We start from the raw sequence: 16,280 nt of genomic DNA on the forward strand, positions 1-16,280 counted from the left end.
TCATTGGGCACTCTTTAATGCAACTGAAATGTATGATAGTATGGAAATGACTTAGAGGATTTGAGGCGATCCTTGAGGAAGGTATAGATAGGTGTGGAAAGTAGTACTAGGCTCGTACTACTGAAATAATAGGATATGTACCCAAGTTAAGGAAAATAATGATGATTATGAGGCAATTATAGAGTGTGAATCTCTTCATGTGTGTGTACTGATTGTTTGTGTATTGTGTTTCAGTATGGTGATGAAATGCGGTCGAGCTGGAGGTTCAGGGTATGGTTCTGGTCCGGGCACGGGTATCAAACCAATTTACGAGGTATTGCGCGAGTTATTCGCATCGGTGATTATGCAAGGTATCCTTGATGTGACCCCTGTGATGTTCGGGAAGATCAAGGAGGGGATCATTGAGATGATGGAGGAGCGCTTTCAGGCCTTTCGGGCAAAGATGGTTGTCGGGCATTACGGAGCCCATTCCTTAAAGTTCAAGGATTTTCAGGGATGTGGGGCACCCGAGCACTTTGGGGTGAAAGACCACATTGCCGCCAAGCTGGATAGCAGACATGGAGTGTGCAAAAACGACAAGCTTCTGCCTCGAGGGGTCGAAGGTGAGGTTCGCTATGGGATCTTCGAGGGAGCGACCCCAGTATTGGTGGGAGGAGGTTAGATATGTTCTGGGAGTACCAACTATTGAGTCCATGACCTGGTCTGACTTTGTGACTCGATTTCGAGTGGAGTTTGCATCGAATTTTGAGGTGCAATAGCTGGCGAGGGAGTTCAAGGACCTATGTCAGATGACTAAGACAGTGGCCCAGATCATTGAAAAGAACAACAATAAAAGATGCAGGTTACGCCGCTTATGGTTTTGATGTTTCAGGTGAGGAGACAAGATTTGGGATAACTGTGTTTTCAATACAATATGATGTTTTATTCTAAATATGTTTTCTGATGTTTGTTTCGTATTTTATGTGTTGTAGTTCTTGAAGTTGGTGATGGAGTTTTTGAGGTGTTTTCTTCTTCTGGAGATACACATCTTGGTGGTGGTGATTTTGATAAGGTTAGTATTGTTGTAGAACCAATACCATTATCCTTTTACAACCTTTTAAAATTTCATTACTACAAGCTTTTTTTTGCACTTCCATGTAGAGAATAGTTTATTGGCATGCTGCAAGCTTCAAGAAAGATGAAGGAATATATCAATTAAAGGACAAGCAAGCCCTGCAGTGGTTGACTGAGACAACTGAAAAGGCTAAGATGGAACTTTCAACTTTGACACATGCAAGTATCAGGTACATGAATCATTTAAAAAAGTTTTTGTTGTTGCTCTTACTTTCTAGCAAATAAGTTTTACTAATTTCTAGTTAGTTTCTTCCTAGCTTTCCTTTCATAATAGCCACTTATGATGGCCCCAAACACATTGATACCACTCTTACAATTCTTCCTCAATGTTGTTCATTTCTTCCTCAACGTTGTGCTCAACAAAAAGTGGAATCTTTTTGGTGTATAACTCAACACAATTGCAGATACCAGGAGCCATTTCTTGGAGATAATTTGTAACCTGAATGATTATCACAACACATGTAAAGAATGGACCAAATGTTAATTATTATAATACTTTTATGGTTTATGCAACCATAGTATACACCAATAGACTAGTCAAACAATATTCATACATACAAGTGTTTTAATGCTTTCTTTGAGTAGTCATGCATACCTCATGATATATCCTTGGAGAATCAACTATCATGTTCTTCACCTGAAGATAGACAAATAGAGCATTAATACAATGATGATTGAGGAATAACAAAAATTTTCCAATTCTAACCTTGTCATTAAAATAGCCCTGGACAACCGATAGTGTTTTCCCCATGGCTTAATGTAACATAGCAGGAATTGCACCTTCCACACCTTCATCTGTAACAAGGGCTGCAGATGTTGCTTAGTCAGTAATAGCTTTCCACATCAGAAGCAACCCTTCACGGTCCTTTTCATGTTCTTCCATTGTATGTGATAGGTATAAATCCTTAATGATCAATTAGATTCTGAACAAGTAAAGTAATAACATAGCAATGAATAAAAGATGTTGAATGATTAACAGTCACGCCTCAGAAGAACTCTATGAAGAATTGCTACTGTAGAGGCATGATTAGGTTTACAAAGTAAAGATCAGAGTTAATAAAAAAATGATGCATGCATGCATCTTAAATACTCTAACCCTAGAATAAATAACGAGTGGACATGCCCAAATCGATAATACAAAAGACTAAGTAAAAGGCCCGATTATTCAACATCTAATACCCAACAATCTCCCCCTTTGCATCAATTGAGGCACGAAACCATTAGCCTTGGATTTGCTTCTGAATTTCGTAGACTTTGGGAATGAGGCCAAAAATTGTCTGTCGAACTTGCATGTACCACAAAATCATATATGAGAAGCACTTGACGTCATCCTTATTGTTGCCCTTGAATCTCTTCCCCATATCCAATATATGCTCAAGGAATTTAGTAGTGAACAAATGTTTGTGAGAAAGGAAGAAATAGCCTCTGTGATAGTCTGCACCAGTTCGTTCCCTAGCCTGATACACCACATACCATTCCTTTCGTAGATCATCCCCAGCTTCATCTTCTCAAAATATTTTGGAAATTCCTTAAGAACAGCCGAAGGCTTCTTTCGCAACACCGCTGCAACCTCTACATCTATATCACCAAGCTCTTGAATGTAAAATTTGATCATTATTTGGAGATGAGACATGACAGGTTCATACTTGTCCTTTTCTTTCAGCAGCATATTGTAAAGAACAAACCAGGCATTGGGTTGAGACAGGGTAAGTCTACGAGAGTGAACTCGTAGCACTGACTGGTTGAACCTCTTGCGACTTTGAACTTCGCGTTCGGAAAGCTATCAGTCTCGATTGGTACAGTGATTTTCACACCGATTATTTTGTTCAAGCACCAAGTCTCGTATTGAGGCTTCATGTGCTTCAGATAAAACGAGAACAACAATCAGCTCCGCTGTCTGTGAGTGGAACGTTCACAACTTTCACGAAAGCACAAAACTGGAAAGCCTTTGGAGTAATTGGTAGATCCAATTGCGAATCTTGTGTGTTTTTTAGATCAAAAAACACAATTGGCTCTAACTAATATTGGTTGGGTAAATCAACTGCATCGTTTTGGATTCAATTCATGGTCCATTCAGGAAACAGAGCTTCCTTCTTTGAAGAGTGGCTTGAGCCTCTTTCTTAGTTCTTTCTTTTTCATCAGCCTCTCGAATGATACGTTGGTGCTCATCCATTTCGGCTTCACGAGCCTTTCTTCTTTCTAATTCAACTTCATTGAGTTCTTCTTCTTCTTTGTTGTCAATGATGAGATCATCACTGAACAATTTTTCTTTGAAATTAGGTTCTTTCTTGACAACAGGAGGAACTGGAGCAACCGGTTTAACAGAAGATTTAGGATCTACTTTCGTTGATGCCCCTTCTCCCCTTTGTTTCGGAATGAAGCCAGATTCCGAAACACCCTTTAATCTGTGAAGCATAGAAAAAACCGGTTTCTCTTTTTCAAGTAGATGCTTGTGAACTGTGATAATGAGCATTGAATCCCTGGTTTCAAGAATATCTGAGAGCATGCTTGTAACATCATCAATACAACTTCACATGACAGCCCTCTCAGATAGTAAGTCATGGACCGGTTTCTCTGAAGCTGCCAGTTTGGCACTTAACACCTTTGCTTCTTCTGACTTTAGTGCAAGAGAGTCCATTAAGTTACTCTCCTTTATAAGTTCTTCTTTAAGCTGTGAAATTTGAGAAGATATAGTGGCTTGAAATGTTTCGTGGTCAGTCTTTAGACCAGTGCGAATCTCTTGCAGTTGGGTCTTCTCAAATTTGAAGAGATATCCCAAACCTTTTATAGCTTCAATGACTGATGAGGTGTTAGAGTTGAAAGTAGTTTGGAAGTTCTTCATTAAAGTGGTAGTTTCAGCAATTAGTTTATTGACTTTTTCGGTCGTGGACTTGCAAACTTCAGTAGAATCAGCAACAGCCTTGTTCATCTTGTCTGCATTGGCTGTATGCTCCTTGGAGATTCGTTCAAAGAGTGAATCAACGGTAGCTTTAGCATAGTCATCTGATGATGAAGCCTTGGCAGATAGAATTAAGTTGTCAATCTTTTCATGAAGGGACTGAAGTTTCCCATTAGTATTTTGCACCTCATATTCACTCTAAGTTCGGATTAGAAAAGGACTGTAAGTAAACCCCCTATATCTTTGTCTTCATCATCACCGAAGACCATATCTGGGTCATTTTGGTTAATATGGGAAATGGGAGGAGAAGTGTGAGAGGAGAGACCTGAGGTTTTAGCCCCCGTATCAAATACGCTGACTGAAACGAAAGATGAGGTTGAGATCGTAGGAGGAACCGTTGCATCAGAGAACAGTGGGATAGAGAGAGAAATGTTGGTTTGAGGTTGTGAAGAGAGAGGTGGAGGGCACGATGCGATGGTGATGGGGATAGAGGTGGTTGTAGGGGAAAGAGATGGAGAAGCAGGAGAATTATTAAAGGTTTGTGTTACCTCGGAATTTGATGTCTCCTCTGTGTTGTGAACGATTTCATCTTCATTGTGAACTTGAAAATCCTCCTCGACACGAATATCTGACTGAGAGTCAAACTCTGAACCTTCAGTTGTACTTGGTGTCAGGATCTTTCGTTTGCGAGCAGGCTACTTTTGCCTATTAGGATGGGCTGCAAAAGGAGCAGTTTTTGCCGTTCGCTTCTTTCGTGTGACAGTTGGCTTAGATGGACCTCTTTCATTTGCTTTTTCTTACCCCCTTTTCACCTTGTTAGCTTCATCAATAGTCAAGCGCATCTCAGGAGTAATGGTGCGAGCTCCTGAAGAAGTAAGCTTTTTGTACTCCTCCAAAATTTTGCTTGCAGCTGGAACACAACGAAACATGGTTTCCGGAATGGAACCAGCAAAGGGAAACTTCGAGTTGTCAGCAATAATAATCTTGGTTGTGTGAAAAGTAGGAATCGAAGACATCAGGCAATCTTTCATCATTGGAATTTGGTGTTTTTCTATTGCCCTCTGAACAACAATGGTCCAAAAACGAGCATAGGAAATCTCACTGTGTCGTGTGGTGGAGTGAGTACTTTGCACTAGTTGAGCCTAAAGAACTGTGCCATAATCAAGGTTTATGCCATGGTAAAGACCATACATCAAAGTCATGAATAGCTTACAGGCACAGTCTGAAGTTGTGACTCGTTCGAAAAAGGCTTTGAAAAGAAGAGTGAACAGACCATTCCATTGAGGAGGCAAGGTGGTTTTCTTGAACTTGGAGATAGAGGGAATGAGATCTTTATACCCCATCTCATAGAACATCTCGAGAATAGATGTCGTGGTGATTGAGTCTGGATTCACCATTGAGTCATCATATGCAAGCCCTAGCAGAGAACAGAACCTTGCCTTGCTGATAGAGGTTTTCTTGTTAGATATTTCGAAGGTGATGTGTTCTTCATCCTTGATGTATGATGCAGCTGAATAAACCTTCGATAGTAAAGACATTGGGACGCACTCGACCTTAGTTAAGGCATTTGCCAAAGGGGAATACTTCAGGCATTCAATGATGGGTAGCATTAAAGATTCGTACTTGAACGGAGACAAATAAAGAATCAAGTTATGATTATGTTTGATGGCAAGTAGTGATGAGTGAGTGGTGTGATCATGAGCGGATGAAGAAACAACCATTGTTGCAGGTTGATGAAGAGGAAGAACATTAAAGATAAATCACCATTTGAGTTCTTGAGAGAATTTGATAGTTGTAAAAAGGCAACTTTGTGAATTAAAAATCCTTTTATATGATTATGCAGGAGAGATAATTTAAATCATTGATTGACTTATTTCCTTTGAAACGACGCCTGGAAAAGCAGGATGTGACAACAGTATCCCCGATAAAGGTGATAGGCGGCGTGATAAGTGGAAGCGATTCAAATTCCACGCGCCTAGTTTCAAAATTTTATCCACCAACTGCCGCGTCATCATTATCATGTTCTCATCTATTCAATATCCATACGTTTCAGTGAATATCCATATGGTTTTTCACATTGGAAACACAAGGTAACTTGTGTGAATCACCCTGAGCATTATTGAATCTGCAAAACTGAAAGTGTCAAAAGTACCACAATACAAACTTTAGGAAAATCAAAGAGATCTTCGTGCGAGAGTGTGCCAAAGAAAAAGAAATAAAGCAAGATATATTTGTGGGATATTAGTGATGTCTTAAAAGACAGGACACAATAGATCTCGAGCAACGATATCTTTTGTCAAAATCAAGAGAGATTAAGAAGTGTCTGTGTGGTTTCCCGTTGAAATATGATCAAATGTTTGAGAAGAAACATTGAAAGGCATCTTTTATTAGGCTCAATGGGTGGCTAACTCTCCAACCAAACAACAAACTTGACATAAGAACGAATGTTTGATGAAATACTTGTGTGACCAGTATAGTAAGTTGAACGAGTAGGTGAGGAATTATTTTAGTGACATGGTAAATTTATAAATCTCAAAAAAAAATTGGATCTTATGGGAAGAAATGTCTTTGTATTAGAACATTTCATAAAGATCACACAAAAGAAAAAGAGATTCCTTTATACATACCACGAAAGTGGCTTTCGTTAATTCCATGGTGAAAATCTAGAACATTTATTTGTTCACCGTCAATTCATGTAAGTGTGTTAGATTTGGGGTTTCACTCAGTTTGTGGTGAAAGAAACTAAGATCATTAACACAGACGTTGTGCAACCATAAACCTCAGTGGTATAGCTGAGAGTCTCAAGGGTTATATTGATGAGTATGAAGACAATGGAGAAATGTAAAGATGGTTCAAGAGAAGCGAATGTACCTCTGCTAAACGAAAGTGACGAAGCAGATAACTCTTAACTTAAAGTGAGAAGAGTAAGTTAGCTTGGGACTAATGTGAATTTAACAACCTAATTAGGAAGAAACGATTGGTAGAATCGATTCAGTAAGGCTTCACATCGAGTCAATAGAGGCTTTAAACAACATACATCAGCATGTTTCTAGGGACACTTAGCTAATACATAGATAAAGAATCTTATACATGCCCCATCACATGAATTTGTGCCTCCATGATCTTCTCAATATATCTTTGGTGTGTAGAAATTTGTGAAAATAAAAGGAATAAAAATAAAGACGAATAAAATATTTTTTGAATTTTGGGAATCATTGAAATAAGTAGAAACTGTTATAACAGCTTTTGTGACCTTATGATTTAGAAACTTTGAAGCATCGTCCACAAGCATTCTTAAAATTTAATAATAGAGAAGCAACCGGAGAAGCCAAATTAGGGCAACAACATCTTCGGGCTAGCAAATCGTGCAATCGATCATAAACTAAACTGAGAAACTAATGAGATAAATAAGAGGAACGGTTAGAGGGAAGTGTATGCAAAAACCAATTTTGGTTTTGGGGAAGTTGAATAGAGGATGCTTAGTTAGGAGAAAGATAAGGGTACAAAATTCGCGATTGAAACTCATCGGAAGCGATGGTAAGGATGTGACAAAAAATGGAAGATATAGCACTAGCTTCGACATGAGGTAAAGAATGAAGGAGTTGAGAGAGCTTGAAGATGAGGGTATCAGGATGATTATGGTTGCATATGTTAAATAGGGTTTCATCTTGTGAACGTTGGTCGTTGGCGAAGGACATGAGGTGGGAGATTACGGTTTCAAGTTGTCAGTTGTCGGAGGTGTATAGTAGAGATGGCATCGTGTTGGAAGGTGGTTGCAATCAATATTGATTTTGGGTTTGGCAGTAGGTGAAGCGGGGAGGTTGATCAACATTTTCGGAGTGAAATTGGAGATTAGAGAGCCAAAGAGGAGAGATTCACAAAAGCATGAAGTGTGGATTGAGTTTTTCAAGTTTAATGGTGGTGGAGATGGTTAGGCTTTGTAGAGAGAAGGTAGGGAGAGAATTAAGGGAGATCTTGAAGCGGGGTACTTAAAAATTTTAGAATTTTAGAGGAATTCATTTCCCCCCTTTAATAACGCACGTTGGAGTAAAAAAAAATTATAAAGCGACATTTGTAGAGGACACACATTTAAGATAAGCGCCCTCCATGTTTGTAATTTTTTTGTTAGACACTAATTTTAGGGCACCACAAATGTGTGTCCTCTATCCTTCAAATTTTAGAAGGTTGGCATTATTTTTAGGAAACACTAAAGATGTGTATCGTAAATCAACGTGTGTCATTGGTTGTGTGTCATTAAAGGACTATTTTCTAGTAGTGATTCTAGCTTTGGCATTTTTGTCCCAACTTCAAACGCGAATATCTTCTTCGTTTATTATGCATTTTCGATGACCTTTGTATCAATATGAAGGTGGGAACATACTATACATATTTTTAAGTCATATTTCATTAACATAATATGGGACTTAATCTATTAAGTCATAAGGTTGGCCTAAAAAGCATAAACATACAAATTTTACCCTCGAGACCAAAAATGGATTTTCATGCATTCTTTCTCTAGAACTTACTGATCTAACCTCTTATAATTTAAGGTTTTGAGCATTCTAACACTCCTATGGCATACATGCAACCCTAAATACCTTGGATCTATGTTTTCTCTATTATACATGCAAACTTTAACTTTCCAAGGCATTACCCTAACTAGCATACAATCATTGATACATGGGTAATATAAACAAGGTAGAAGACATACCTTTTCATGTAGCTTGATTCCATGGAGCTTAAAAGCCTAGTGCCTCAAGTGTGACACCTCAAATGGTTCACATAACATCACCAACATCTTGGAATAACTTGAAAGAAAAGGTTCCTATGCTCAAATCAGCTAGCCCTCATGTGTACCCATATTAGTGCCAATTTCTTGAGCCATGGGGTCCTTATATATGGTGGCTATTTGGGTCATACCATGTAAGTCATGCCTTTCCATATTCTTCATGCTCCATGGGTTAAAACCTCCATGGTTTTAGCCCAACGTGAAGAACTATGGATCATAAGCCCACATATATAAGAATGAATGATTTACACAATCAATCCCCATATATTTAATTGGTCTCCTTTTGATCACATAATTAATTCCAAATTAATTCTCGATCAATATTAATTAAATAATATGATTTCATATTAATATATTAGAACTTATAATATATTAACAAATCATAAATATCCTTTTCTTACAAAAGTCTATCCAAATTGTTCTGATGCCATGCAACCCAAATGGACCATGCCAATCGGGTCAAGTACATACCAATTATAGTTATAGACTTAGACACTAATCCAACAATAGTGACTTAAACTTGTCTTTTTCATCTTCATGAAGTTATGACTTTATATTGTCATCTTTTTCTCATAAATAACCAAATTTCCCTAATGTTCAATACTAGACTAAAAGTCAAATCTCTCTAAATTTTGAGTTGTTACAAGTCTTCCCCTTTAAGGGATTTCTTATGTGAAACCTTTTCTTGCTCTCTTGGTCATCTTCTCACTTAATGACCTCCATTCTTTTGTTATCCACCTATTTAACCTCATAACCCGAAATAACAATCTACTTTCCAATTCTTTGTATTATCAAATCAATGGCCAAACTTTCTCAATTTCTTTACTCTAAATGGTTGATAAGGGATGTCTATTGCTTTATCTATTCTTATGCAATCTCGTTGCATGATTAATATCATTTTTCATCCTCTGTCCCACTTTTACCCAACCATATGCACGACTCATCTTTCTCTTTCCATTTTTCTCATTTGTGTGGTCTCAAACCAACATATCTCTTAATTATCTACTATTTTGTGTATACTCAATATACTCGTAATGTATCTCATCTCGTGTGTTATTTTCTCTTACACTTCTCAAGTTCTTCTCTCTTTTTACTCTTCTCTTAATAGGTTTCTCATACATCTCATTATATCGGCATTCTCTCATCTTACATAAAATGTTGTATCACATCATATGTTTATCAATACTAATTATCATATTCTCAATATAAGTGTTTTATATCTTTTGCACCATAGACATATATGTCAAGGTAAATATTGGAGTTGTCAAAATCACTCTATCTTTGAAAAGTCAAGCATTTTCTCTTGCAATCGAAAGATTTAAATCTCATTTTAAATCATTAATATTATTTCTTTTCAATCTCTTTCTTTGAATTCTCAATTAATCATTTACATTTTCCCAAATTATCATGATCAGTCAGCATCATTACTATTACTCTGAATATTGATCATTTCTTTCTCAAATAGTAATGTTTCATGTGCTACCACTCAAGTTCTGGTATTTTCTCTTGACCTTTCTCTCACTCATCATTTGGTACTCGAATTACGACTCATCTCTAAAGTCATGAGTATACCACTCTTATATATTTGAGTGATTACGATGATTCATAGAATTTTATGTTATTAGATCTCGTCACCTCTCGAAGACTCAAATCACAATCATCAACTACATGAGTAAACTCGATCATCTTTCACGGATCTATCATATAAATTCATGATCTCAATCAAAAATCCTCATTATCAAGTTTCAATTTATCTATATTTATATCTTATGTTTTGGACTTAAACCTTTTAGGTTGATCGGTTTATTATACACATACTCTTCATGATCTTTATCTTCACACATCTTCAGCCATGTACTGTGATCTCTTAGTATGGTTTAGCATAAACCATCTCATAATCTCTGCATGTAATCTATCCTCCACGGTTTAAGAATAGGAATGGATACCCCAAGCCTAATTCATTGAACCCATAGCTCTGATACCAACTTTTAATACCCTTGATCTCTGACATCTAATCTATAAGAAGTATCAATTTTTTATTTTAAAATGCGAAAATATATTCAAATTTAAAACTTTTACATCCCAAGTTAAATTAAGTAATCATAATAATATAACATCCTAATCTTAAATCTTGCTCATGTGCTCATGTCTTTTCTACTAGTACCACGACTGCTGAACTGGCACCTACAAAGACATAAATCTCCACTACATCAGACACTAGGTCTGGTGAGTTATTCTCCTATCTTTTATTACTTTCTTTCCCGTACTTCATACACATCCTCAAGATGACTTATCCAACTCATCTCATACTCTGCACATATCTTAACTATATCTCTAAAACTATCTCTTCTCTACTCTGTCTCTCATTCTATGTTCAATATACTCTATATTTACATTAATATACTCCGTTATATCTCATTTTTGTTACGCCCCATTCATTATGTATATCTCTTGTAACATCCCAAAATTTTTATAAAATTTAATCTTTTCAAACAACCCTTTTTCTATAGAAGTATTTACAAAAACCTTTGTTCCCAAAATATTATTTAAAAATCAGAATCTCATTCAACATAGTTTTCAAAACGTTCACATTATCAGAGTTTCCCAAAAATCGTAAGTCCAAAACGCGAGGATATCTACGGTCACGCCTTCAACTTGCCACGATCTACTGAAATACCTAAAACCATAACCCAAAACTGTAAGAACGAAGCTTAGTAAGTTCCCCCAAAGTACCAACACCCAAACATATAACATGTATAAATAATAGCACGCATACAAAGCCTTCAGCCTGACTGGACCGCCTCGCAGGGCCTACAACCTATCTCGACCGCTCCCTAGCCTTCGGCATGGATGGACAGCCTCGCAGGGCCTTCAACCTATCTGGACTGCTCCCGAGCCTTCGGCATGACTGGACTGCCTCGTAGGGCCTACAACGTATCCAGACCGCTCGCCGGACCTTCGGCGTAACTGGACCGCCTCGCATGGCCTTCAGCCTTTCCAGGCCGCCCTAGGTCTGTTGGCCTTCAGCATAAAGCAGGACCGCTTCAACCTGACCTCACATACACATGTCCACATATACATAACTCATAAAAACATATCTAAACAACAGTCAAACACTGATCAGACAAATCAATAAGCATTGCATCATCCTATCTACTAGGATGCCGATCTAATAGATCATAACAACATAGAAACATCCTATATACTGGGATACTGATCTAACATATCATAGCCATACAATAGCATGCATAACAGGACATCAACCCAATGGGCTGGTATTGGTGCGTTCGACCCGCAAGTACATTGAGGACAACTCACCTCGAATGCAGAAGCTCCCTAAAAGAAATCCCTAGTTGCTGCCATGCCGGCTTCCCGAGCTGTCAATACCAACAACACACCCAAGTAGAAATTGGGTTCCATGCCATACTTCATAATCTATACCTGGGGTAAAATGACCATTTTACCCCTGACCCAACATACACCTAAACTGAGGCCCAAAACCAAAAGATCCACAAAGGCCCATTAATGGCCCAATTTTCCAAATTGGACCCAACCCCATATGGGTCTTATACTAAGCCCATATTTTCCTAAATTACAAATCGGATATCCACAAACATCCCTTGGGATAAACTTGGTCAAAGAAATAAACCAAAAGTCAAAGTCAACTCGCCGAGTTGTCCTTCAACTTGTCGAGTTTCTCCACCAATATGCACAGATCGGGAAAAACCAAGCCAACTCGTCAAGTTTACCCACCAACTCGTTGAGTTTCTCTATTAATCTGAAAATGTCGCAGAAAACCGAGCCAATTCGTTAAGTTTATCCATAAACTCGCCGAGTTAGCTCAAAATCCAACAACTTAATTCATTAAGAACCTACTTCATAAAGACATAGCCACAAAACATAGAACTGACTTCCTTGAGCTGGAAAACCACGTAAAGTTGCCAACTTTACGTTCATGCATGTCTAAATGAAGCTATTAAGCTTCAAATGAACTTAACACTCGACTTAATGCATGGATGACATCAAGATCCTCTTGAAGTTTGCACCTTTAAGCTCAAAGGTAGAAAAACAAACTCAGATTTGAAAGGACGAACCTTTACACTACCTAACTTGTCCATAAAGTCAAAAAGGATGCCAAAATCACAATAAAACCCAAATTAGGAGATCTAATCATCTACCAATGATGGTTTGAACTTGATACCTCGAAATGGCTGCAAGAAATGGAGTGATTATGGATCTAAGGATTCCTTCTCCAAGCTTGAAAATTCAAGATCTTCTACTCTCCATCACAGGGCACAAAATGGACACCAAACTCTTCTCCAAGGTCCAAACGCTTGATAGTGGAGCTAAAATTCGATTTAGGGTTTTTCAAAACAATGGTGGCTCACAAGGAGGCCAAAAGAAAGACTTAAGGCCTTTAAATAGGGTGCAAGACCCTTAAAATTAGGGTTTCCTTCTGAGTGAACAACTCGCCAAGTTAAGGTTCCTCAATTCGTCAAGTTGCCTCATTAAACTTCACGGTCAAGCCAACTTCTACTCGCCGAGCTGAGGCTCCTCAACTCATCCAGTAGACCTATTAAATCAACGATTCTTCATCTTCAACTCGCTGAGCTAGCACCTCAAACTCACTGAGTTCAACTAGAAATTAGAATAATTCCACAATTAACCTTCTAGATTCCAGGAGTTACAACTCTCCCCCACTTAAATTAGATTTCGTCCTTGAAATTGCTCCTTATTAATACTCATATCAAAACAACCAACCCGAAGATCACAAACATGAATTCTGCACCCAAGACAGTCTTTCCGTGGCAATCGTGACCCGAACTGAAACTTCCAACTCGAAGAAAACAAAAAAAAAACCTTCACCCCATGCAAACCACTTCCTACCCTTCTGAGACCTCAAATCTATAATGGTATGATTCCCAAACAAACCACCCTCACTGAAGCAACTCCATGCCAAGGTCTCAACGAACAACAGAACAATCATAACACTTCCAACGCTGATCATATAACAGTTTATCCAGATCTACCAAAACCATCCCTTGAATAGTTCTTCAAGCCCGATGAAGAAAAAATCCTCAATCTTTGAATAAGAACCAATCTTAGACCTGAAACCTAAAGTCTCATTGGTATGACTCCCTGTCAGACCTCCCTCACTGAACTATCACCAAGTTAACCTCATAGGGTCTCGCACCAAAAAAATGCTTCCAACCCCTGATCATATGTTGCCTGAAAAGGGAAACAAAGTCACTGACCATATATAGCGACAAAACACTTATACCTCACATAAGGCTCAGATAATCCTTCGAGTAGAAGATTCATTCCTTCAACGGTTTAGACTCATAAGAGAGATGCACAACAGGTTCAACCAATTACTCTGAGATTATTTAATCCTGTTGCGAGTGACTCATCATATCCCAAACAACTAAACTCTCCACACATATGTGAAATCCCACGTCACTAATATTGCCCAAAACACTGATACTAGGAGCCTGAAACCTCCTCACAAGCCCAAAACACTGATACTAGGAGCCTGAACCATCCATTGAATCTACCCCCAGTCCCTAACTGGGGCATTACCAGAACCACAAAGAATGATCCTTGAGATACATTAACCGCAAACTTATCCCAAAATCAAACCATATGATGAACCCAAAATCTTAACACCCTAGACTCTATGCTATGCCATTACCGACCACTGCTAGAAACGACGATCAAACCACGAACTTTTGAAATACATCCAACCCTTACCACTAGGGCACCCACTTGATACAATCACCAAGAATTTTTTCATGACTTACAACTGCATAAGGAATTTTCCAACCTGAGAATCACCACTCTAACAGCCGCTTGCGAAGCACTGGAATTATTGCATACAACCTGCCAATACTTTCTAATACCTACCTGATCTTTCCCTCAATTCTTACTACTTCCCTTATCCAACCAACAGATTTATGACTCGCCCGACCCCCATCAACAAGTCAACCCCGAAAACCCCACAAGTAGAAGAAATGAACCATAAGATCTATAGGCCCACAACCTATGACTGGAATGCTTCTGATAACATACAGGCCTTGAAGACACTCTCAAAGCGCAACTGAGCACAAAATAATTGCTACCCAAGCAATCCTTACGAAAACACAGTCACACACAATCCACAGAAAGGATAATGCTCGAGTTCTTGATCCAAATCGGAAGTTGAATCCCAAGAAAACCACACACATAACTTGAACCAAGAGCCCAAAGCTATTTAGCCCAGTTCACATAGAACATCCCCGTACACATAATTAAGAGACCCAAATCTCATCCGAAGAGAAAAGAAACACCCGAGATAATTGACATGCTACCTTAATCAAAACAGAAAACATCTTCACGATCAGTGAAAACAAGACCCCGTACTGGACTGAACAGATTCCATCACTACCCCAATAGCTTAAGAAAACCTTTAAGATGATCCTGAAGGTTACCAACACCTGAGTCTGCTATGAACCAAGCTTCCCCTCTACCCTTGAGAGTAAGAACACCTGAAGACTGAGGGGACTTAGATTATACCGAACAGGAGGGTAGCTAACACATTCCTTGAACTTTAACTGGCACCACTTAAACCCTCCGGACAATTCCATTCGAATAACGAACTCAACGAACAATGGCCTAGAATACCTTGACACCCATACTAGAGAAACCACAACCCACCTGGAACTGAACATACCTGCTTCTGAAAAGGTTCCACCAACCAACATCTGCACAACAAATCTGAAAGCAACAAACCGATAGAACCCTCAATGACTGACGTTCAACCTGAGAATTCCAATTCTCCCCCACTTAGAACTCTAACCACCGCCCACTGGTGATGACCCAAAACATAACCCAAGCAGCCCATCCAGGTACAACTCTACCTGACCATGAAACAAATATCACCCATAAAATGTTCCTCCGGGTACGGATCAAATGAACCCTGCGAGGAACTTGAAATATAGCTGAAGACATCAGATGTTCCCATAATAACCACTTACTAAGCAAAGGAAACTGTCAGTTTACAATCCAACATACACCCCTACATGCAACCCACACAAAAATTTGACAATTGGCCTTCCCATCTCCCAAGGATACGACCCTTGCTCACATCGCTAAGATACTTGAGCCACATCAAACCACTTGCGCACACCAAAGCACACATCCTATTTTCAACCACCGAGATCAACAGACCTTAAGCTGAGAATCCCATCAAACTCAGGAGGTCAAAAGCATGCCCACTCCCTCTAACTCGGAAAAATGAAGGCAAAAAAATCCCTACCATAGATAACGACAAACCAAACTGACAATCTACCACTTAAATCCTAGATGTAATTCCAAACCGATCATGACAACCGCTTCCTCCCCTATCTTGAGTCTCGAGGCATGACCACTAACGAAACCCTTGAGACTTCCGATCGACATACTCACCCAGATCTAAACCATTAAACCCACATTAATATCTCC

The sequence above is a fragment of the Lactuca sativa genome, chromosome 8, assembly GCF_002870075.4.
Source record: "Lactuca sativa cultivar Salinas chromosome 8, Lsat_Salinas_v11, whole genome shotgun sequence".
Lineage (NCBI taxonomy): Eukaryota > Viridiplantae > Streptophyta > Magnoliopsida > Asterales > Asteraceae > Lactuca > Lactuca sativa.